At 36.9% G+C, this 23,103-nt stretch overlaps 1 pseudogene; it reads left to right on the plus strand.

Annotated features, from left to right (window-relative positions):
• The window catches only part of LOC131153717 (RNA cytidine acetyltransferase 2-like), a 58,108-nt pseudogene extending 36,139 nt beyond the window's left edge, over positions 1–21,969 (plus strand).
• The last annotated feature ends 1,134 nt before the right edge of the window (positions 21,970–23,103 follow it).

Genomic DNA, 23,103 nt, shown 5'->3' on the forward strand with positions numbered 1-23,103 from the left:
CTTTTTGTTTTGTGGGGTATCCCCCCCCCCCTGATGGTGTTGCCGCTCAATGGATTTTTTTTTGAATGATAAATATACAATAAATTTAAGGTCTGATCTAAGGTATTAGAAGTCCCTTGCAAGATTAGCCTTGATAGCGAGAAGTGTTGGTTCTTGGGGGGGGGGGGGGAGAGGGGAGGGATAGAGAACCCGTCCATCCTTGGTCACTCACAATGGGGGCTTATAAGGGGGAATCTCCCACCTCAAAGAAACTCCTCATTTTTTTTTTTCACTCATTTCTTGTCCCTACTTTATTTAATAAAAATCCTCTTTTTTCTTTTTTTTTCCTCTTCATTTTATAATCCTTTGATAGTCCCAAGCTACCCTTTCCTCTGAAAACTTCATGTCAAAGGTTATGCAAGGAATATGTATGCCTTGGGAATGAGAATAGATTGGAAGGCCTTCTAGAGTCTCATCAATGAGAACTTTGCTCAGTAGTTGGAAAGGCCTTTTGAGATTGATGAAATTACAAAAAACGGTCTTTGACATGAGCAGAGACAAGGCTCGATCCAGATGTTTTTTTTATGGCTTTCTTTCAAGATAATTGAGGTGTGTTGGAAGTTGATATCCTAAATTTTTTTGAGGAGTTCCATTGCAAGGGTGTGGTGAATAGTAAAGTGAATTCCAGATTTATTCCCCTTCTTCCTGAAAAAGAGTGAGCTAGAAGAGTCAAAGGCTTTAATTTGATCAACCTTGTTACTAGCATGTATAAAATCATGTAAAAAAAAGTCTGCCAGTAGACTTGGCCTAGTCTCGGGGGACGTTATCACTTTGGCCCAGTCTATTTTTTATCCATGATAGACGAATCCTAGATGCAATGCTAGTGGCTAATGAGGTGGTAGAGGATGTGTGGGAGGAGGGGTGAAAGGGGGTTCTTTGGAAAGTAGATTTTGAAAAAGCCTATGATAGGAGATTGGAGAGTTTTAAGAGGGTATATTTCTCTTTTGAGGGCAAAGCTTCTCTCATTTCTGTCTTACTCTTTTCTATTTGATACCTTTCCTTGTTTAAAATGGAAGTTGCCAAATCTTTAGAGGTTCATGGGGGAATCCCTTGGTTGGGTCATGGGAAGATAGTAAAGACCATCTGATGGTTGGGATGTGGTTTGCATGCCTAAGTCGGGGGGTGGAGCATGGGAATGTGGTATCCAAAAACATCTCACTTATAGGCAAGTGGCTTTGGAGGTTCCTTGTGGAAGTGGATTCCTATGGCAATAAGATGATTGCAAGCAAGAACTGGATCAAATAGGATGGGTGGGAGACGAGCAGTGGCATCATCTCTCCTATCCTTGGAAATTTGTGTCCCAAGTTGCTAGTAAGTTCTTCCCCTTTCTAGTTCAAAGTGTGCAACAGCAAAAAAAGTTCATTTTTTGGGAGGATGCATGGGTGGGGGAGTCTTTGTTGGTGCTGAGAATTCCTCATTATTAAGCTTTTTTTACTTCATAATGCTCCCATCAGCTTTTCCATTTTGCGGAGGGGGGGTTCTTTCTTGGGATTTCTTTGGGTATGTTCACTTCTAAATATTTTCTCTCATACTTTTTGAAACCCTTCATCCCAAAACTTTTTTCATTGGAATCACAACCTTCTGAGGGCAAAGGTGCTCGAGAAGATTCAAGCTTTTGTCTAGACCATGATTTTGGACAGGATTAACATGCATGATTTGCTTCAAAGGAGAGGGCCCGTAAGTTTCTCAGTCCTTACATGTGTATTATGTGTTGTGAAAGCAATGAAATAAATGCTCACCTCTTCGTGCTCTGTAGAGTGGCATTGCAGCTTTGGAATGCTCTTTTTTCAGTGGTGGGGGAATAGTGGGTGACTCCAGGAAAGGAGGTAAAGCTGTTTTTGGTTAACTTATGGGGTTTTGGAAAGAGGAGAAAATGGTAGAGCTCTTTGGGGTGCGAATGTTTTTGCCATTCATTGGACCTTGTGGACGGAGAGGAATGCCAGGATCTTTAAAGGCTGGTCAATCTGTTCATGGATTTTAAGGATAGAGCATACTTCCTTGCCTTCCTTAGGACTCTTTTGGTGTCTACCACTGTTGGACCTCAGAAAAGACTGGGGGCAGAAGCGCTTTTGTAATGGCTACCATGGTGTCTTTTCTGTTTTTTCAGTTTTCTTTGCTGTAATATTGTTTCATCCTGCTTTTCTGCTTCCTGGGGAGGACTCCTTGTCCTCTAAATTCATGTACTCTTCCCGGTTCTCAGTCATATTTAGTAATATTGTCTTCTTTTATCCACAAAAGAAATTCTCTTTTTGACGGGATAAAGGTCACTGGTTGTGATGCCTGAAACAAGATAGATTCTCCATTGTGTTCCTCAAAAGCTCACATAGCTAAAAGTTGTGCCATCAATTTCTACTAAGTTAGTCCTCAACCTCTATGGTAGTCAACAGCTTAAGATTCCCTTAACAGATTCCATTCAAACCTGAACTTTAAGCAGTGGGAGTTTCAAGTCCCATAACAAACTTTAGAGCATACTTCCTGCATAATTTAATAACAAAGTAGTCAGGGACTCAGGGCTAAGAAATCAGTTAGTTTTGGTTTGATTCAGGGCAAAGAATCAAGTTAGTTTGGTTTAATTGGACAAAAGTGGCAATAATATAAAAAATTTTTGTATATCTTTTAATAGTACTTGCATGTTTGCTGGGTTATTTGAAGCCTTGAATGTAAGAGCTTAAGAAACACAATGTATTTTGCAAATATATACATCGGCTTGCCACTGGAAATGAGGCTGATAAATTTGGAGATTAGTAGTGTGGATTTTGAAGATTGTTTAATCTTTTCAAATGAAGGGAAATGTAACTAGATTAGGTACTGTGGTCTACTCTTTATTTCTTTTTTCTGGTTATTTAATGCTGCTTGAGTTTAAGAAGGCTTGAGAGAATTCAATGCAATTTTCTTTATGTTGCCCAAGGGAGGAGTATTACTTGCATTTAGTTTGATGTGAATTAATTTTCTCAAGTAATAGGCAAGGACTGGGTATGCATCAGCTAGGCCGTACAAGCTAAGAATTATTGAATATTAGAGGTTGGTTGTCATCTGGATTCTGGAAGACTAATTAAAATCGTATGAGGCATATTGAGACTAAGAAATTAGTGTATGCTTTTCTCCCATTTGTTCCCCAAATGTTGTCCAATGGGTAAGCTTGCTCTCAATCTGGGGAAGACTGAAGATTCTAGATGAGTTTTGTGGTTTCCATTGCCCTGCAAGTTCCTAGTGATATCCTGCAATATCATTTTCTAGTTATATATATACATACACACGCATACAGACACATAAATTTCCAAATTTAATACTTCATTAATATTTTCCTGGAATATGTTTGATGTGTGAGCTGGATATGGAAAAGCCTTTGAGTGAGTATGTTGGAACTTCTTGCTGTATGAGGAATTGGATAGGGTTTGTCAGATTTTGTGCCGTGATGCACGACTAGATTAAGAAGCACAACACACTCTTACATATTCAGTTCTCGTTAGTGGCTGCCTTCTTGGTTGTTTTAGTTCTTCCATGGGCCCTAGACAAGGATACCCTCTTTAGTGATTTTGGTTATGGTTTCCTGACGAGCTGCTGTGTATAGAAGTTAAAGCTTGCTTCTTTCAGATTTTTAGATGGGGAGGAGCTGGGACGATAATGGTGTATGGTGTCACACCTCTTACTCGTAGGAAGTACAATTACCTTCTGTGGGGCTGGGACATAGTAAGTTCTTAGTTTGGGTTATGTTTTGCTTTGAGGCAACAGGATGAATCTCCACAAGGGAGGCTACAGGATGAATAACCACAAGAGAGTTGATCCCTTTAAGGGAGTTGTAGATGGTAGGTGGTTGGCTAGCATATTGGGTTGTATTGTGCGATTTCTTGCTTTCTTGTACCTGAGTCTTCTATAAGAGCTAGGGTCAAGGATAGCAGAATGTGGGATATTTTTGTTGAGATATTTAAGACAAGGAAAGCAATTATTTATCCAAGGAAATATGTTTACTCTTATGAAGAATACATTGTCTAATCTTCTTATCTTCTTTGTCTTTGTTTTCTATTCCTTGGTCGGTGTGAATCTGGAGAATGTGTGAAAAACGTTCTGCGAAGTGTTCTGGGGAAAGAGTTCAAAATATGTAGTCAAAACAATCTATTGCCCAATATGTAGATTGGGAATGGAAAATTTACTTTGTTCTGGCATGACAAGTTGTGTGGGGAAGCTTCCTCGATGGACTATTTTTCAGTCCTGTTCCTTTTGTCTAAGAATGTGAATGCTCTGGCTTGGCATCCTCATAATGGCTCACTGTTAATGTGCCTTATGTATGGAATGAACAAGATTTGGAATTAGAGGGTGTGTCTCAATATACGTTGACTTGCTCTATAGTTTGGGCCTGGGCAAGGTAGCAGAAGATTATATGGAAATTGAGTAATGGTTGCTGTTTTGTCTTATGATATAAAATCATAATATAGGATCATTGAAAAAGACATTACTGTGCCTGGGCAGGCAAAAACTGAAGGATTTGTGCTCCCTAGGAAAACTAGAGGACTTATGATCCCACTGAAGTGCCTCTCTGTTGTTTGTTTGTTTGTTTTTACTTTTTTTGATCCATTGGGATGGTTATTCGGCCTGGGCTTAACAATGGTTGGTAGTCTATTGCTCGTACTCTTGTCATCCCCTTTCCCAAGGTTAGAAGTTGGGACCTCCAAGTTAAAATCTTGTGCTTTAACCACTGGGGTGCTTCTATTGCCTTTTTTCCTGCTTAGAAGATTGTGTGGAGGAATATTTAAAGATTTTATTCTTAAACAATCTTTCCAAAAAAAAAAAAATGGTACAAGTAATAGATATTGAATATAAGCTCATTTGGAACAATGACTTTTAGGCTCTGGTGTTCTTTGCATTTGGTTTCTTTGGCCATGGGAATCCAGTGGACTGTTGTAGGTCTTTGGAAATTGGTCATACTGGTGTGGAAAGGAAGAAAACCTTACCTATGATCCCTCCCACCATCTTGTACTAGTGTCGGGGAAAAGGAATAGGATTGCTCTTGTAGGAGAAGAGTCTTTGGTTATACTGTTGAAAAGGGTAGATGGTCAAACTGTTCTAGATTTTGCTTATATTTTGTTTTGTAAATCTGTAATTCGGCTAGCACTGCCTTGTTGCCTTTTACTTAATTCCATTTAACTTCTACTGGAAAAATGATGCTTTTCTTATTTGATGGGAACTTGATTTAATTGCCTTGTGAATGCCTCCAACTTTTATCACAATTATCGTAGTTGAAACTTTTTTCTTTTTGTGATGCTCAATATATTATTCTGTCATTGGTGCACAGGTCTGTCTTGAAGGACAGATATCTCGTAAATCTGCAATCAAAAGTTTGAGCGATGGTCATCAGCCATTTGGAGACCAAATACCATGGAAATTTTGTGAGCAGTTTCAAGACACTGTTTTTCCAAGTCTTTCAGGTGCTCGCATAGTACGCATTGCCACCCATCCAAGTGCTATGAGGGTAAATCTCTACTTTATGCATGCCAAATATAGTTTGTGGGCCTAGAAATTTTTCCAAAAAATCTTCTGAAATTTTCTTCTTTGTTGATCACAGCTTGGGTATGGTTCAACTGCGATGGAACTTTTAACAAGGTACACTATCTTTCACCACTCTATACCCCCCTCTTTTTGTTTCAAACTATACAGTGTACTAGACCTTTTTCTGAATGTTAATGGTATTAAAGAGAAGTTGAACACTTGATCCATAGCACATGCGTTAAAAGAACGAAAAAGGATTACTTCTTGTTTGTGGTTGGTCACCCGCTATGATTGTAAATGATATAAATCAGGCTAAAATATTGAATTTTAGTCCATGGTCCTCTTTATTTGCACACTTTTTATGCATTTTGCAACTAACTGAAGCTACAAGTAGCATGTTTTGTGTTCATTTGGCTAGAAATTAGAGGATTAGATTCTGACAGTAAATAAGGAACTTTAGCTATTTAACATGTCATAGAATAGGAGTTCTGAACATATTGTGTATTTAGATGTGCTACTTGTGAACATCTATGTTGGTTTGAAAATGAAAGTTAATCAAGTTACACTCTTCAAACCGGGAAAGAAAAGAAAGAAAAGTTGAGCATTTCACTCTGTAGTACCAAAATAGAGGAAAAATCTGTTATTGTTATTCTCTGGAGGTACGGAAAGAATGATCCAACCGTCAAACACCGCCTGGAGGTTTGAGTGGATGATGCTGGAAGCAATATTTGCTGTTTTTCTATATAGGGAAGTTTTACTAAAATATTGGAGTAGCTCAAAATTTTGTGATTCCATTCAAGCTGGATTGTGTTATGCATTTTGACAAAATATAGATATATTGAAAAATAGAAGAAAAATGCATAGGATAAGACATCCTCCTAAGAAATTCCCACCAAAAAACAAGAGTTACTTCAATATTGAGCTGTTAATATTGTGGTTTTGGAAAATTAAAATGTGAGACGAATGGCAACAATGACTGTAAGCACTCAATGATATGATAGAAGTTTCTTATGTAAGAATCTCTATTGTGGGCTAATATAATTTGTGATTTTACATATAAAAGAGTCTCTTTTGTGGGTGAATAAAATATAGAGTTTGTGTTTTCAGGTACTATGAAGGACAGCTAACTCCAATATCTGAAATAGATGTTGAAAGTTCTGTGAATACAGCTTGTGTCAACATAACAGAAGCTGCGGAAAAGGTCCATTTAATTCTAGATCTGTTCTTTTGATTCCTTTTTGGGAAGTGATGCTTAGTTTTTCTTGCTGTATATAAGTTATTTTATTTATATGATGTGTGCTTACCTTAAGAATCATGTTATAGCTATTCCTTGCTTTTAGTAGATGAGAAAACCATCTGCTTGTTTATCCTTTGAACGTCTTCTGTATTTTATCGTCATTTATTGTGAAATTATATTTTTCTCAAGAGGTTGCCACCATTGTCTTGTGCAATGGTAAAACCCTTCAGCAGCTGTCTAACACCAATGTAGAGGCATGAGTAATAAATTTATGCACATTTCGTGTATTGACAGTAGTCTAATAATGATCTATAGATTGTTTGATATTGTAAGCCATCAAAATCATCAAGCAAATTGCAAGGGTAACCATTGCACAAAATCGAGTATGGATAATGAAGGGTGATATCAATGAGTTCTGCCCATCTGCTCCAAAATCTACTAGAAAATCTAAAAAGCTTGAGGCTTCCTTTAAGACCAATTAATAAACACTGAATTTTTAGAAACAAAAGACTACTGCACTTAGTATTGGTAGTTAGTCTGATAGTTATAAGTACTCAAGGTTAAGAGTCATGTTTGATAATGTTAAAATATGCATATTGTTTTGGATATTAATATTGTCGCAGCTACTTTAACAATGATGATGATAATACATTTTATATTATTCTATTATACACAAAAATATAATAGCGTAATGATATTATAGTTTAATTTGATAATAATATTTAATTATATAAAGGGCAGCCTGGTGCACAAAGCTTCCGCGTATGCAGGGTTTGGGGAAGGAGCGGGCCATGACGGGTCTATAGTATGCAGCTTTACCTTGCATTGTTGCAAGAGGCTGTTTCCACCTCTCAAATCTATGACCTCCAGGCCACACGGCAACAACTTTACTGTTGTGCCTAGGCTCCCCTTCAATAATATGTAATTATATGTTATATAATGTTCTAAATTCTAATAGTGAAATGAGGATTAATAAGATATTTATTTTAACATTTTATTATAATAATTCTAGATGATACTGTTGTTAGATAATTCCTATTGAAAACTTATTTGCTACATGCCTCGTGCCATGACTAGTTTTCTTTCTCCAAATCTGCTCCTTGTATCAATCAACCGAAATTTGCCATCAAAAGAAAAGCCTTCAGTAAACTTTGTCTCATGTCCCACCCATTTATCTATCATGCGCACACGCCACCACTAGTCAGCACATAATCAGGAAAAAAAAAAGGGCGTTCATCCTGGAAGTAAGCTTTGTCTCATCATTCACACAATGCTCCCACCCATTTATCTATCATTTGTACACACTACCACTAGTCAGCACGTAACCAGGAAAAAAAAAAAAGCATTCATCTGGGACTTTCTTCCTCAGCTCTATTAGTTGATCTTGTATTCATTTGGTCATTTCCATGGCATTTTCCTGGCGAGTCTGTAAGGTGCACCATGCTGATACAAATCAGCAAAGATCATGTGCATGTTCTTGAGGGCAGTATTCATCACTACTTTCTCCTAGGGTCCTGAATCTCTTGTAAAATCTCATGAGCATCAGCCAATCAACTTCCGGGAAAAAAACCTATTTTAGAGGTTTTGGGTAAGTACTTAAAAAGTTAAGCCTATCTCTTATCTCACACGAAATCAGGAACTAAGAGATCCATTCGAAGAACACAGGGACTAGTTGAAGTAATGAGCCTCCCAATATTGCCTCTTTAAGTAATCAAAGACTTCTCTTCTACTTCTAGAGCTTATTATGAATTTATGAATTATGAGTGATGAAAAATTTAAGTTCTAAACTGTAAGAGATGCTAAATGGGGATTAATGCAATTACTTTAGAGTTTAGGCACTAACCCATTGTCTCTGCTTTTTTGTTTCTACTTTCCATTTATTTCATCACCATGCCTGAATTTCATATTGGGCATCATTCTATGATCAGTCCGCAAAAGCAAAATAGAACACAGTATTTAAATGGAGGGACAAGAAACCATTGTTGATTATAGAAGTTGAGCCATGGTATTGTCTTTGTACATAATAGGCATGTGGAGTCTGACCAGCAAAATGGTGAGAAAGAGGCATCAACTGCTACAAAGTTGAGGTTTATCAAGACATTTTAGTTGAATCATTTATGGGAAGGTCGCTAACATGCTTCTTTGGCAGAGATGTGTAACAAGATCTTTATCATTTTTTTTTCTTTGGGGGAAATGGTAAGAAGAATATATTAAACAAGGGGAGACAAAGTATAGAACAGATTACAAAAGAAAAGCAGAAACCTTGACATCCAAAGCCTGAGCAACTAGGGCATATGGCAAGTAAGATCTTTACCCTTCTTAATATAGCATTCTTGTTAAAACCTTTGTGGGAATATATAGGAACAATATGCGTGGCACAACAATATTTTGCTCATTTTATTGCGACTTGTTTAACTTATCGATCATTTCATATGTTTATGAGCTATTTAGGAAATCTTAGAATGGTTTTGAATATAATCCATGGTAAAAAAACTGACCCAAAAAGCTTCTCCTTGGGCCTTATCACTGACCACCTTTCCATTTTTCTGGACGTTGGGGAAAAAAATTGGGCCAACTTATTGAACAGGGGTATTGTCTCGGTAAAAAAAGAATTGGGCCGTCCTTTGGAAACAAAGGAGGTTTTTCTGAGTTGGGCCATTCGCAGATGGGCCATTCAATTAAACAGGTCCATTGTTTGAATAATGTGGACCAGGCCCAAGAGGGCTGGCGTAAATTTTCAAGGAACTGTTCAGTTCTCGAATAGCACCCAATGGAGTTTCTAAAGACCAAGGATGTTTGGCTGGGAGTGATATAAAAAATTAGGCAAGTTGTTACAGAAGGATCCTCTCTGCAAGTTGGAGGCCAAATTGAGGAAGATCAGAAGTTTCCTGCATTTCAAACCCAGAATTCTCCCATTAATCGTTGTAGGCAGACAAGGGACATAACAGGTACACTGTTTTGCAAGCAGATTCCAGGTACAAACAATACCTTGTAATGTTCTGTTTCAAAGCAGATTCTTGATGGCCAAGAGGGTCTGCCATCTTCATTAGGAAGAAGCAACATGCTGAATGGGTAAAGTGAAAAGGCGATGGAGGAAATTCCTGTATCGAACAATTTTGGAGTTTTGGTCAATGATTGTGTTCTGGAGCAAGAGGCTGATTCTGCAAATGTTTACAAAGGTGATGGTTTTTTGGGTAGGATATTTGATGCCTCAGACCTTGAGGCAAATGGATCTAAGGGTCCTAAGGTTTATGCTCATTGGAAGATTGCGCAGAGGTCCAAATTCTAAGCAAAGCAAGCATAGTTCAAATAAGCACACAAGAGTTTTCAAGCTTCAAACTATAAAGAAAATGAAATTTCCAAGCCAGAGGTCCAAAAGCTCGAGAACATAGTTCAATATCAGAAGATAAGAGTGCAACAAAAGATTCCAAATTCCAAAATCTATTAGTCTCATTATCAACTAAGATATCATCATCTTCTTGATCAGAATTTTCTTCTCCAATATTTTCTTCCTCTTCATTCTCCTCTACATTAGCCTCTTGGATTTCATCCTCATCTATAAGTTCCAATGATGTAGCCCTAATAGTGCTAGATGAAGCTCTTCCTCTCGAAGATGATGATATATTCGCACTTTTCTTGATCTAGGGAGGTGCAGGGGAAGAGGGGAGGGAGGGTTGTTTCATTTGCTCCAGCACCTCCGGCATCAGCACCTCATGTCAAAGAATCATCTTCAAACAAGCATTCATCACCCTCACCGGATTTGCCATCCATTCTACCAATTAGCCACTAATTACTATAACCAGTGTCCTTTGAAGAATGGGATCAATGGTATCATCCTTGTTGCATCGATGCCTTAAAGTTTGATTGCATTTCATGAATTCCTAGTCATTTTAGTACTGTTAGGCTAGGCCTATTCCTCTTGTTGTGAAGCTAGAAGTAAAAACTAACATAGCAAATAATGATTCTAAGTAGTAGAAAGCCAAATATTCTGCATTCATTAACCCACAGTATCCTAGCAACTCACATGTTGGAATATGCTCCAATTTCTTGTGGAGCCAGTAGCACTACATGTGAGGATAAGAATCCCCACAGCAAACTTATGCAAATTTGGAGCTGACAATCCAAATGAGCTCCACCATTCCGCTAAGAAGCTAAATTTTTTTAAGGAGAAAGGGAATGAAAAACACGTAAATATTAATTGAAACCAAAAAACCGCTTTACCAACAGCCATATCGATCCCAAAGAGACCTTTAGAGGTAGTGTAATTTGCCAACAGCAGATTGATCCCAAAGAGACCTTCAGGGGTTAGTGTAATTTGACAACTCATTTAAATTTTATCTTGCAGTTCAATGGATGTCACCAACTTTGTGATGCATTTGCAGAAATTCCTCATGATTTCTGCATTTTTCTGAATGTTGGGGTTTGAATTATAGCATTCTAGTTTTGAGAAGTATGCAGTTACATGCAAAAGGTCGATGAAGTTGGCATCCACGCCTCGTGTCAATAATTTCAAATGCCTTTTTGAATTTGTCCTCCCTTGTTGTAAGCCCTAGCTGTAGCTTCCTTTGCCCTATCCATAGTTTCATAAATATATCCCATTGCAGGTCTCTCTTCCTCATCAACCAATCGCAGTACACGAACAAGTGGGTCTTTCAGTTTAAGGCATAAAGAATAGTGCTCCCAAAAGGTCGGCATCAAAACAATACTAGCTGCTCTTTTACCAGCCACTTCCTTTGCCCATTTACTAATATTTATATCTTCAAAAAGCAGAATCTCTCTCTCTCTCTCTCTCTCTCCGCACATCGCCGACGACTGTTTGAGAGCAGTTTCTCCTTGACTAGGAGTCCATCTTATCTGGCAAATACCCTAGTGAGTGCTCCTCTGTCGTTTCCCTTTCTCTTTGCTCTGTCAGGTCTTTGATAATCACACTCTTGCTCCAACAGGTCTTCCAGAATCTCTCTCTCTCTCTCTTGCTCCAACACTCTTTTATTCACAGTGGTCTCTCTCTCTCTCTTGCAAAAGTACTCCATCATTGAACCAGTTTGAAAGAAGTTATGGAGGAGAATCTCATCAAATCGGTGCAGATTGAAAGCAAGACTCTCAATCTGTGTTTGGAGAAGTTCAGCTTCGTTGAAGCCTTGGAGTCGGTGGGAGGTAAACAGAAGATCCCTAATCCCAAGAGTTAAGAGAAGGAGCCTGTGCAACCAAACAATCATCGGAGTTGGAAGGATACTTTGGTTGGAGAATCATCGCTGATGGTCCATCTGGGTGACAGGCGTTGCAGCAACTGTGGAGGTATGGCACGATCTCCGGTGAGCATGGTGGCGGCAGATGGTCCAGTGGACATTGCTTCAGCTAGGTTTTGCAATGTGAAGAGGACAGAGGGTTGGGAGCCCAAGAAAAATGGAATTGGGAACCTATAGTTGAAGGATTTTGGGGGAAAAAGAAAAAGAAAATAAAAAAAGGTGGGGTGTCTCTCCAAAGGTGGAAGACTCTTCTAATGAGAAACACCTTCTGCAACCTTCTAGTTTACTTCATGCCCCCCTTGTACTTTGCTCCATGGTTAGAAGATTGGAAGACATTCAAAAAAAAGGGGAGGGGGGGGGGGGATATAGGGATGTTTTCAACTTCTCTTTAGTTAAATGGGATGTTGCTCGGCATCCAATTCCAAGAGATGGCTTGGATCTCAAATCTCCCTTTTCAACAAGTTCTTCCTTGGAGATGGCTGTGGAGATTTGTGAATGAGAGCGAGTTGCTATGGAGGAAAGGTTATTGCCTTCAAATACACCCTCGATCACAATGGGTTGGCATCCATAGAACCCAGGCAGTCCTGCAGGGTAAATGTTTGGAAGTGAATCAGGAAAGAGTGGGAGGATTTCTTCACACTCATCCACTTCTATGCTTAAAATGAGGATAATATTTTCTTTTGGCATGACAGCTGGTATGGCTCATTTTTCTCATTTCCCAATTTCCTGCTATTCTCAATCTTGCCTGTAATAAAGATGATTTGGTATGTATGTGGACAGCTCAACAAAAATAGGACATCTGGGAATATTCCTTTTGTGAGATATGACTGTGATTATGGCTGTCTTTGCAGAATGTCCCCAACGACGGGATGTACCTGTATGGATTATGGAAGCTCAACAAAAAATGGCTACTTCACAGTTAGTTCCTCTACTAGTATCTGGACGGCCCCTATGAGGCCAAACTTAATTCCAGAAAAAAAGTTATTCGGAGAACTCTTGTGCCAACCAAAGTTTCTATTTTTGCTTGGGAGGCAATTTTGGGGAAGATCTCTCTCGAACTTTCAGCATTCTTTAGAAAAAGGGGTTTGGATTTTGATCAATAGTTTTTATGCAAAGAAGATGCTGGAACTGTAGACCACTTAGTGCTTCACTGCCCCTGAACCAATATTTCTTTTGGAATTTGGCTGCTGCTCTCACAGGACAGCACTGGGTGACTACTGAAACTGTGGGAAAGGAAATCTGGGCACAGAAGGATATATCAATGAATAGAGAAAGGGAAAAAGCCTTGTTCTTCATCCCATTCACTATTTTTTGGTTATTGAGGAGACGGAGAAATGCTAGAGCTTCAGAAAGAACTTCTCCGACATTGCACTAGGATAGATGGCTTGCACCTCTTTCAAAACATGCTGGACACACACTACTCTTACGGCTTACCAAGAACCCTATCATACAGTTGATTCAACTTTTTGTTGTTCTCTGTTTTTCCTTCTTGGTACATGGCTGGCACTCCCCCTTGTGCCCCATTTATGAAACCACACTTTACACATCAAATACAAACTGAGAGTGCATCCTTTTTTTAAAAATAAATAAATAAAAAGGAAGAGATTTTATTGAAGTAGAAAGAAGGTACAAAAAAGTAATGAGACATCCTCTTATGAGAAAAGGAAAACAAAAAAGAACTACAACCAAAATAACTCTACCTTCCAATCTCGCTGTATCCAGAGAAAACACCCCATTTAAAACATCAAGCCGCAAAAGACCTAAGCAAAGCCAAATAATGAATTGTTTCCCATGGAAAAGAACGTGTGGTTTCCTTGTAAAGATTCAAGCATTCCAACCAAATTCCCCACAAAACTGCGAATATTCCACAACTCCACAAAACTAAACCATCTCTACCCTTTCCAAAACTAGTGAAGGAAATAGACAACAACAATCCTCTCTGACCGCAGGCAGACCCAATTCTCTCCAAATAAACCAAAAACTTATTCAAAATAAACCAAACAACAATTCCTAATCTTCCTCCTAAAAGGAACAAAGAACAAAAATAGAAAAACAAAAAATTTAATACAAAACAGCCCACCAATCCCGCTGGACATCCTGAAAAGACAAACCCTTAAAACAGCCAACGGCAATGCCCATAATGAAGCCAACTAGGCAATACTGTGTCTTATAACAAACCAATGACCAAGAAATCTTCTTTCCCTTGAAAAGGATTGCTATTGTTATACAGAGTAATTTTGTTCATGAGGTTTCCCCTTATTTTATAAGCCACAAATTCCAACATGGCATTCCAACATGGCCTAGGCTTGTTAGTTTGCATGGGCTTACTGTGTTTATCACTCTTTAAAAACAAGTTGGTTTGTTGGCTGTGTTGTCTGGTTTTTATATCCTTGATTTAATTAGGGCTCTTAAAATACTATTTGTGCAGGTTTCATTGCTAGAAGAGAACATTAAACCTAGAACAGACCTTCCACATCTGCTTGTACATCTTCGGGAACGACAACCCGAAAAACTCCATTATATTGGTGTCTCATTTGGCCTTACCCTTGATCTTTTTCGCTTTTGGAGGAAACAAAAATTTGCTCCTTTCTACATCAGCCAGATCTCAGTATGGATCTTTGATTCCTTATATTCCCTAATTTTGGTCATGTAATTTATAACAGCATGTTTTCTGGACGTGGTTAGTATACTAATAGATCTTTTGATGGATCAGAATGCTGTAACAGGCGAGCACACATGTATGGTCCTGAAACCATTAAACAGTGATGATATTGAAGTTACTGGATCAGATCAATGGGGCTTCTTTGGTCCATTTTACCAAGGTTTGTCCATTCTATTCCAGGTTAATGTTCTACTATTAAGTTTCTGATCGATATTCAGTTGACAGCTTGATTTCCTATTTACCCACTGCAGAATTCAGACACAGGTTTCTTGAGTTATTGATTTCTAGTTTCTGTCGTTTGGAATATAAGCTAGCAATGAGGTCAGTATTATGAAAATTTGCCTCCTTTACAGTTGTGCTTATTTTGCAACGTACTCATGCTTCTGTTACTGTTCTAGCATCTTGGATCCAAAGATCAACTTCATGGACTCAGAATCAACATTGTCTGCCTCAAATGGACTTCTGACATTGCTTAATGAAATTTTACCACCACGTTTCCTGGAACGATTAGAAGCTTATGCCAACAACCTTGCAGATTTTCTCTCGGTAAGATATCTATTTACTCTCTGTGAGTTCTGCAAGTTTCCTGGCAGTTACTCGTGGCCTCAGATAGGCAGGCAGCTTCCATGTGTATATTGGCATATGTTGTGTCGTGGATGCAAAAGATAAAGCGATGTATGATGGAAGTAGAAATGGATCTCCTACTTATTTGGAACAAATGATACCTGTGCTTTCATATAAAAAGCCTTTAATCACTTCTGTGTGACTTAATTTTTGTTTTTTAAAATTCATTTGTCCTCTTTTTGTTCTTTTTCTTCTTTTCTATTGATCTCTCATTGTGCTCTTTTTATCTCAAGGTACTGTTTTCCTTCTGAACAAAAATGTAATTATTCTTCCCCACAACATTTTTCTTTCTCTGAGCTTTAAATTTCTACATTTGATTTTTCATCTGATTGCTTTAGTTTAGTTCATATTTTCCCTACTTACCTGAACCTTTGCCCTAAACGCTCTTCTACCTGTAGGGCACCATCTAATTATCAAAGACCATATTTTAGTTGTTTTCTACAAAAGCTACCTGGTTTGTGCTACGTAGATGGTTACATGTTATGTTTGGGGTATGCTTAGTTATTCACTATTCTTTTTTTCTCCCTTATAACTATCTGTGATTTGACTTTATCGGAATCTTAAACATTCACCTCTTGTTTTTTTTTCAATTGGAAATACATTTAAGATATCAGATCACCACTTTCGGTAAGCTAGATCATGTAACCATTGCAATTTGGAACCTGGAAAGTATTACAAATGAGGACTGTGACTCTGGATAGTGTTCGAGGGAAAGCATAGGGATCCCTGTAGCTATGTTCTAGAAAAATTTAACAACCATTTTCTGAAATTCCAATGACTTACCTTGGAAACCTTCTCTGGAACTGTAGGAATCAATTACCTTTTTCAGAACCCTAAAGCCACCGCCTTTAGAGGGAAATCCTGTAAGATCAACAAGTTGCAAGGCTGTCTTTAATCAGTTGTTTTCAACAGAAATTCTATTTCATTTTTAAGGCCTAATTGTCTCAAAAGAGGAAAAAATAATTTCCAAATTTTTTGGAATCTTGTACTTCTATTTCATTATTTTTGAAACCTTGGAATTTTAAACCAAATTGAACTTTAAAATTTTTCTTATAAGCATGAAGAAGCCACATGAGAAATTATGGGATAAATTTTCATTAAAATTTTTTACCTCTTTCCTACCAATAATTTGGGCAAACGAAATAGCTTTGGATGTTTATCCAACATCATGGCTTAAAAAAATGGGGTTAAAAGAAGTTCACACATCAGCCTCTTGAAAGTGAGTTGTCTCATGTTAAATCTCATAATATAGGTGACATGACTTATCTTGTTCATGTCATGTAGACCAAGCAAATGATGTTGGTGAAGCAGTGGCATTAGTCGGGATGAATTCCTTGATGAATCTGAGGAAGCTGAGGTACTGGATGAGGAGATGAAGGTTCTTGCTTCATGCAACCTAATGATGTGGTTCCTGCAATTATTTTAATGATTGATTTCATGATTTCAGATAAATCTGGGCTATAACAGCTCTGGCTGCATCTTTGTTTCTTCTAAATGAATAAATGAAGTTCAATTGGTGTTACAATTTCATGCTGCCAAATATGCATGACGAAAACTTCAGAATTATTAGTATAACACCACAATAGTCAAGGATGAGTTGCCACTAATGCCACAGAGAATGTTTGCATGATTCAGGGAAAAAGAATGGGTTTATTTGTTTTTTTGTTGTGGTGATTTTTTTTAGCATTCTTTCTTTATTGATTATTATGATGTTGGGTTATTTTTGGTAAGACTTGAATTTAGCTGTGTATTAGGAGCACTTGTTTGCTTATGTATATATTATTTGGATTTAGTAGGTCTGATTTGAAATTTAGAAGTTCAAGTTGGTTTCTTTTTTAGTTTCGTTTCAGAAGGTTTCAAGCATTCATCTTTCTTTGAGAATATAAACTTGTTCGCGTATGTATGTATATTATTTGAGTTTAGTGAGCCTGATTTGAAATATTGAAGTTTTAATTGATTTCTACTTTTGTTTTCAGAAGGTTTCGACTTGTGCAACCCTTCTTTGAGAGTGTAAATAGTGTCGATTTTATAAAAAATGAGAATATTTTTTTTATTAGTGAAGCTTTTAGGGGGTGAAACTTTTAGGGTATTAATGATTATTGAATAAAATCAATAATTTGTAGAACAAATGATTGCCTAGTCTATGTCTGATGTCTCTTTTTCCTGATATATTTATTTTTAGTTTCTTCACTTAAATCTTGACGTGTTTGTTTTTCTCATTGCTCTACATTTATTTCTGCTGCTTCTACTTGTCCAAGCTCAGAGGCTCTCTGTTTAGCCTTAAACGATCTTCTACTTTTAGATCATCATCAAAGTGGGAAAACTCCTTTTTTGAGCTAGGAGAGTTGGCTTCCTTCTTCACAAAACAAAATCACCAATCTTATGTTGGGAATTGTAACATAGAATGAGTCTATGAATCATATGAAAGACCTGTAGAACATTTGTCGTTATTGTTTGGGATTGAGGGTCTCATTATACTAATTCATGGTGGAAATTTGTAGAATAAATAAATTGATGATTTTTTTTTCTAATTATTTTCCTGGATATTTGTATACCTCAATTGTCTTCTGTTCTATAGATTCGGGACTTTGAATTGGATCTGGCACGTCAATATTTTCGGGAGGGGCTTCCAGTCACTTTATCATATGCTCAGGCTTCTGTTTTGCTCTGTATTTGTGTGCAGCATAAAGATCTATCTTATATTGAGGTTTGTTCTCAATTTCTCCAAATAACAATTTATTGGACAATTTATTGAAAATTAACACTTCATACATAAATTTGCATTTATGGCATACATGTTTTAAGGTTAAGACTTCATGGACTTTGCTGAGCACCTTAGATGCATGTGGTTTCATATGTTTAGCAATAATTAATGGGTTCTACCAAAGAGATGGACTTTGACAAAAGATTAGGATGTTCACATCATCGTGAACAATTTGATTTGCCCTATTCGTTTGACTTAAAGATTAGGCAGTGGAACACTTGAGAAGAATCTGGGAAATAGGAAGAAGGCTCAAATTCTTTGATTACACAACACTGGTGTGTGTGCGCGTGCACACATGCAGTCTTAAATTTTTTTCTTGGAGTTTGTGGAGTTTATTTTTTTTACACTTATCACTGAAGTATTGTAATTATTGCTAAAGTATGCATTTTTTTCAGTTGTCCTAAGCGTTGGAACTGCCTACAAGCTAAATACTTGTATTTTTTGGCATTCTCATAGACTTACTCCACTGATGATCAAGCACATGGGGACCACCTTTCTTTTTCTTGCCCTTTCTTCCCACACAACTGAGAGCAAAATAAATGAATTAGCACTGAACAGAAATCTGAGGGGCCATTTGGTATAATTTTCAAAAATTATGAATATCAAACCAGAAATGAGAACAACAAACGAGAAATAAAAATTAAAAATCGAAAATGTCAACATTTTTTTAATATTTAAAAATTTAAAAACTGCATTGAATCAAATGCTCATTTTTGTCATTGAATCAAATAAAAAATATTATAGAAGTACAAAAAATAAAAATAAAAATGGAATATTATGATAAAATAAAATTATTAAATTATTTTGGTTAATTACTATATTTCAAAATTCACTTTTTAGTGCTGCAGGAAAAATCTTATTTAACATGACAATTGCAAAACAATTTAAATAATTTTTTAAATGACTTAGTGTTTTAAATTTTAGAATTTTATGGATTTTTTTGTGTATATTTTAAATTCATATGGTATTTTATTTTTATTTTAATTAAAACTTATGACTACAGTGAAAGATTTCACCCTCCAAAGTTAATTTTGTATATTAAAGTGCCATGGCAACAAGTTGCCAAAACAACTAAAAACAGTCTGATTTTCAATATTTTTTAAAAACAGTTGAAAACTGTCCCAAAAAAAAAAAAACAAAAGCATAACACTAGCAACTCAAACAAACACATTGTTATAACTCAAGACATCTTAAATTGCTATTTTGCAGGGAGAGATGAAGTTGGAAAGGCAGCAGATTCTATCACTGTTCATAAAAGTTATGAAGAAGTTCCACAAGTACCTATATGGTATTGCATCAACGGAAATTGAGTCAACCTTACCCCAGCTGAAAGAGGTAAGTACAAAATCAACCTCAAATCATGGAATGAATTGTGTAAATGTAAACGAACACAAGTTTACACACAAAAAGAGTTGATCAGTATACAGTGAAGTTTTTAGTACTTTTATACATCTTGTACTTTCATGGGGTAATGCATGGGTGAGTTATTAAAATTCAGTGAATTTGGTGAAACCTCTGACCTCCCATCTATGTTGCTCCCCCAATTTTAATCTGTTCTTGGTCATGAGAGACTTTCTTCACCTCATGGCAAGAATCTTTGTTTTGAGGAAGATAAAACTACTACCTCCTCTCCTTTCTATGTATTTCTGCAGGAAACCCGTCTCATTTTGTTTCATTTATGGAATTCTTTATCATTGTGGGACTTTTGAGTAGGTGTGGCAAATGACTAGATCAAATAGGATATAGCCAAGTGCATCTTTTTTAGTTTCATTTCATTAGTATTCTGGATCTAATTGGTGAGGACAGTCGTCATAATCATCTTCTCCTTCTCCTTTTCCTTCTCCTTCTTCTACTCTTTAGATGTGAGAGCTGCGTCACGCCATTCTTTTCTAACTTGGTTTTTGTTGTAATTTTTTAATAAGTAGTGTAATATATACAACAACAAAACCAAGTCTTAAGTCCCATTAGGTGGAGTCGGCTACATGAATCATTTTCTACCAATTTATGATTATGGACCATTTCTTTTGACAATTTCAGGACTATTAAATTCTTACTCACTATCTCATTCTAAGTTATTTTAGGTTTACTTTTACCCCTTATACTACCCCTCACAATAACTAACTCACTCCCCCTTCTTGGTGCACTATGTAACCTACGTTGCAAGTGTCCAACCTATTTGAGTTGTTTCTCTCTTATCTTATCTTCTATAAGAGTTACACCTAACTTGCCATGAATATGTTCATTTCTTATTTTATCTTTCAGTGTTTACAACTCGTCCATTTAAGCATTCTCATCTTGACTACTTTTACTTTTTAGATATGTTATTTTTTTGTTGCCAACATTTGGATGCATATAGCATAATTGGTCTTATAGTCATCCTATAAAATTTTAATTTTAATTTTAAGAGTATTCTACGATCACAAAGTACACTTCAAGCACTTTTTCATTTTACCCAATCTACTTTAAATCTATGCATTACAACCTCTTCAATTTCTCATTCAGCTTGCATAATAGATCCAAGGTATCGAAATCTACAAGTGTTATTTATTTGTTCATCATTAAGTTTAACTTTGTCTCCAATATTCTTCCTACTATTACTGAAATTATATTTTCTGTCTTATTTATGCTTATTTTTAAGCTTCTAGATTCCAAAGTTTCTTTCCATAATTCTAACTTAAACTCTACTCCGCCCTTAGTTTCATCAATCAATACAATATCATCTGCAAAACATACGCTATGGAACCTCATTTTGGATACTCATAATCAGTTGATCCATCACTAAAAGTGAAAAGATAAGGGCTCAAAGTAGATCCTTGATGTAAACCTATTGTGATTGGAAAAATTCTGTTATCTCCCCATCTATAGCCCTTGCACTGGTCATTACTCCATCGTACATATCCTTAATGACATTAGTATACTTACTGCATCTCTCATTTTTCATTTTTTCCCTTGCTTATCTCATGCTTGGGAGTTTGGAATTCAGACATGGTTTGGATTTTTGTGGATATAGATAAAATGTGGTAAAAAATTATACCAAGTTTCGTAATGTTCAAGTAATAAGTACTCTTACCTTGCTTTAATTCTCCATTTGTGTATACAGATTGTGCTGAAACCTCACAGCATTTCCATGGAGGATGATCTCAATGATGCTGCAAAGCAAGTTCAGGTAACAATAAAGCCCTTGATTTCCTTGCATAACATGGACAAGCTTGAGCTAATTTGGGATTGGTATTTACTATTTAGGATGAGATGAAAGCTAAGATGGATGGCGTGTTGAATCCCGAATTTCTCCAACAATACTCCATTGTGGGAAATGAAGCAGATTTTGAGAACGCTTTGCAAAATGTTGGTGGAAAGATATCCTCAGGCAGTCTCATTAGTGTGAAATCCATTAGGAAAAATAAGATGGACAAAACCAAAAAACAAAAAGAAAATCACAAGAGTGGGAAAAGAAGCAAAGATGAGCGTGACTCTACATCAAGCAAAAAGAGGAAGTCTTAAATCTGCGTGTATTAAGGCAAGCAGTCATGGGAGGGCATGCGTTTTTGTGAGCAGTGGCGGCCAGACCAAGAGAGAATAGGATGCCTTGCAGTTCCGGTATATTAATTAGTTGCAGTCCTCGGACAAAGAGAGAATAGGATGCCTTGTAGTTCCGGTACTGTAATTATTCGCAGTCCTCGGACCAAGAGAGAATAGGATGCCTCGGTAGTTCCGGTATTGTAATTATTTGCAGTCGTAGGACCAAGAGAGAATAGGATTAAGGATGCCTTGTAGTTCCGGTATTGTAATTATTTGCAGTCCTCGTTCCCCTATTATTGGTGGATGACAGGGTTGCACAATTTTGACTCTGTTCCTGGCCATGGCAATTCTTGTTGGTAATTGTTGATGAATTTTATTTTTTTTTTCCGAAAAATAATCTTTATGATTTGGTGGTGAAAATTCGCTGGGCCGGCGACGGTCTGTAACTGCCGCTGTTTCAGGCCGTTCAGGTTCTCTCCTCGTGCATGCATTGGGGTTGGGCACGGAATCCATTGTATAGATTCCTAATTTTTAAGTTTTAATCAGGCTAGGGCCAAATAGGTAAATTTGTATCTGCCATTGGCTAGGAGGCTTGTGTGAAGCTTAGAATCCCTTGGAATCCCTTCCGTCTTCGAAATGCATGATACCATGCGCTAATCCCTCCTGGTGCGCCCCCTCTGCATCATGGCCTGCGAGCTCGTCCATAGCCATGCCCGCAGCACACACCGTCAAGATGATCCACACCTGTCCTTGTTGCATGACGACCTACGTTGCATGGACAACGACGATCTCCGGCGAGGAAAGCCCCCCGCTTCAAGTTTTTAGTCATTGTCGCAGTCCTCACTGGCGATGCCACCCTCGCCTACGCTTTCGAGCTCGTTGACATAGCCACCGTCAGCGTGCCTTCTGCAAGGATTATTTGAGCAGTTGGGGAATTGGCAAAATATATTGGTCCAGAAGGGCCCACTGTCGAGCAAGTGGCGGACATAAATTCAGAGGGATTATCCAATGTGGAGTTTTTTCCTTTTTTAAAAAATATATATTAAAAAATATTTTTCAGAATAATCTCGTTGAACCAAATAACGAGATTTACTGTGCATGAATAAAGCAACTTTGAACACATGGTCCAACGAGATTTGCTTTGAAATGTTTAAATGATTAAATGATTTTGTGTTACTTTTTCAAAAAATGCTTATAAATCAATAAATGCATAGGGGTTTGAATGTGAGACATTTTAGGAAGGTTATTTAATTTTTTTTTTCAATTAGAGTTTACAAATGTAAATGTATGTGCATATGGACTTTTTTTTGTTCTCCTTATTTATTTATTATTATTATTATTATAATAATTAATTAAATAATTGGAGGGTAAAAAAATTATTTTTTAACTTAATAAAACTTAATTTAATTAAGAAAAAGACGTTTATGATGCTTGAAAATTTTAATTAACTTTCTACAATTATTTATTGTATGCATAAAATAACAAATTTATCATTTTAATTTAAAAAAAGAAAAAAGAAAAAAGAAAA

This window comes from Malania oleifera, chromosome 4 (assembly GCF_029873635.1).
Source record: "Malania oleifera isolate guangnan ecotype guangnan chromosome 4, ASM2987363v1, whole genome shotgun sequence".
NCBI lineage: Eukaryota > Viridiplantae > Streptophyta > Magnoliopsida > Santalales > Ximeniaceae > Malania > Malania oleifera.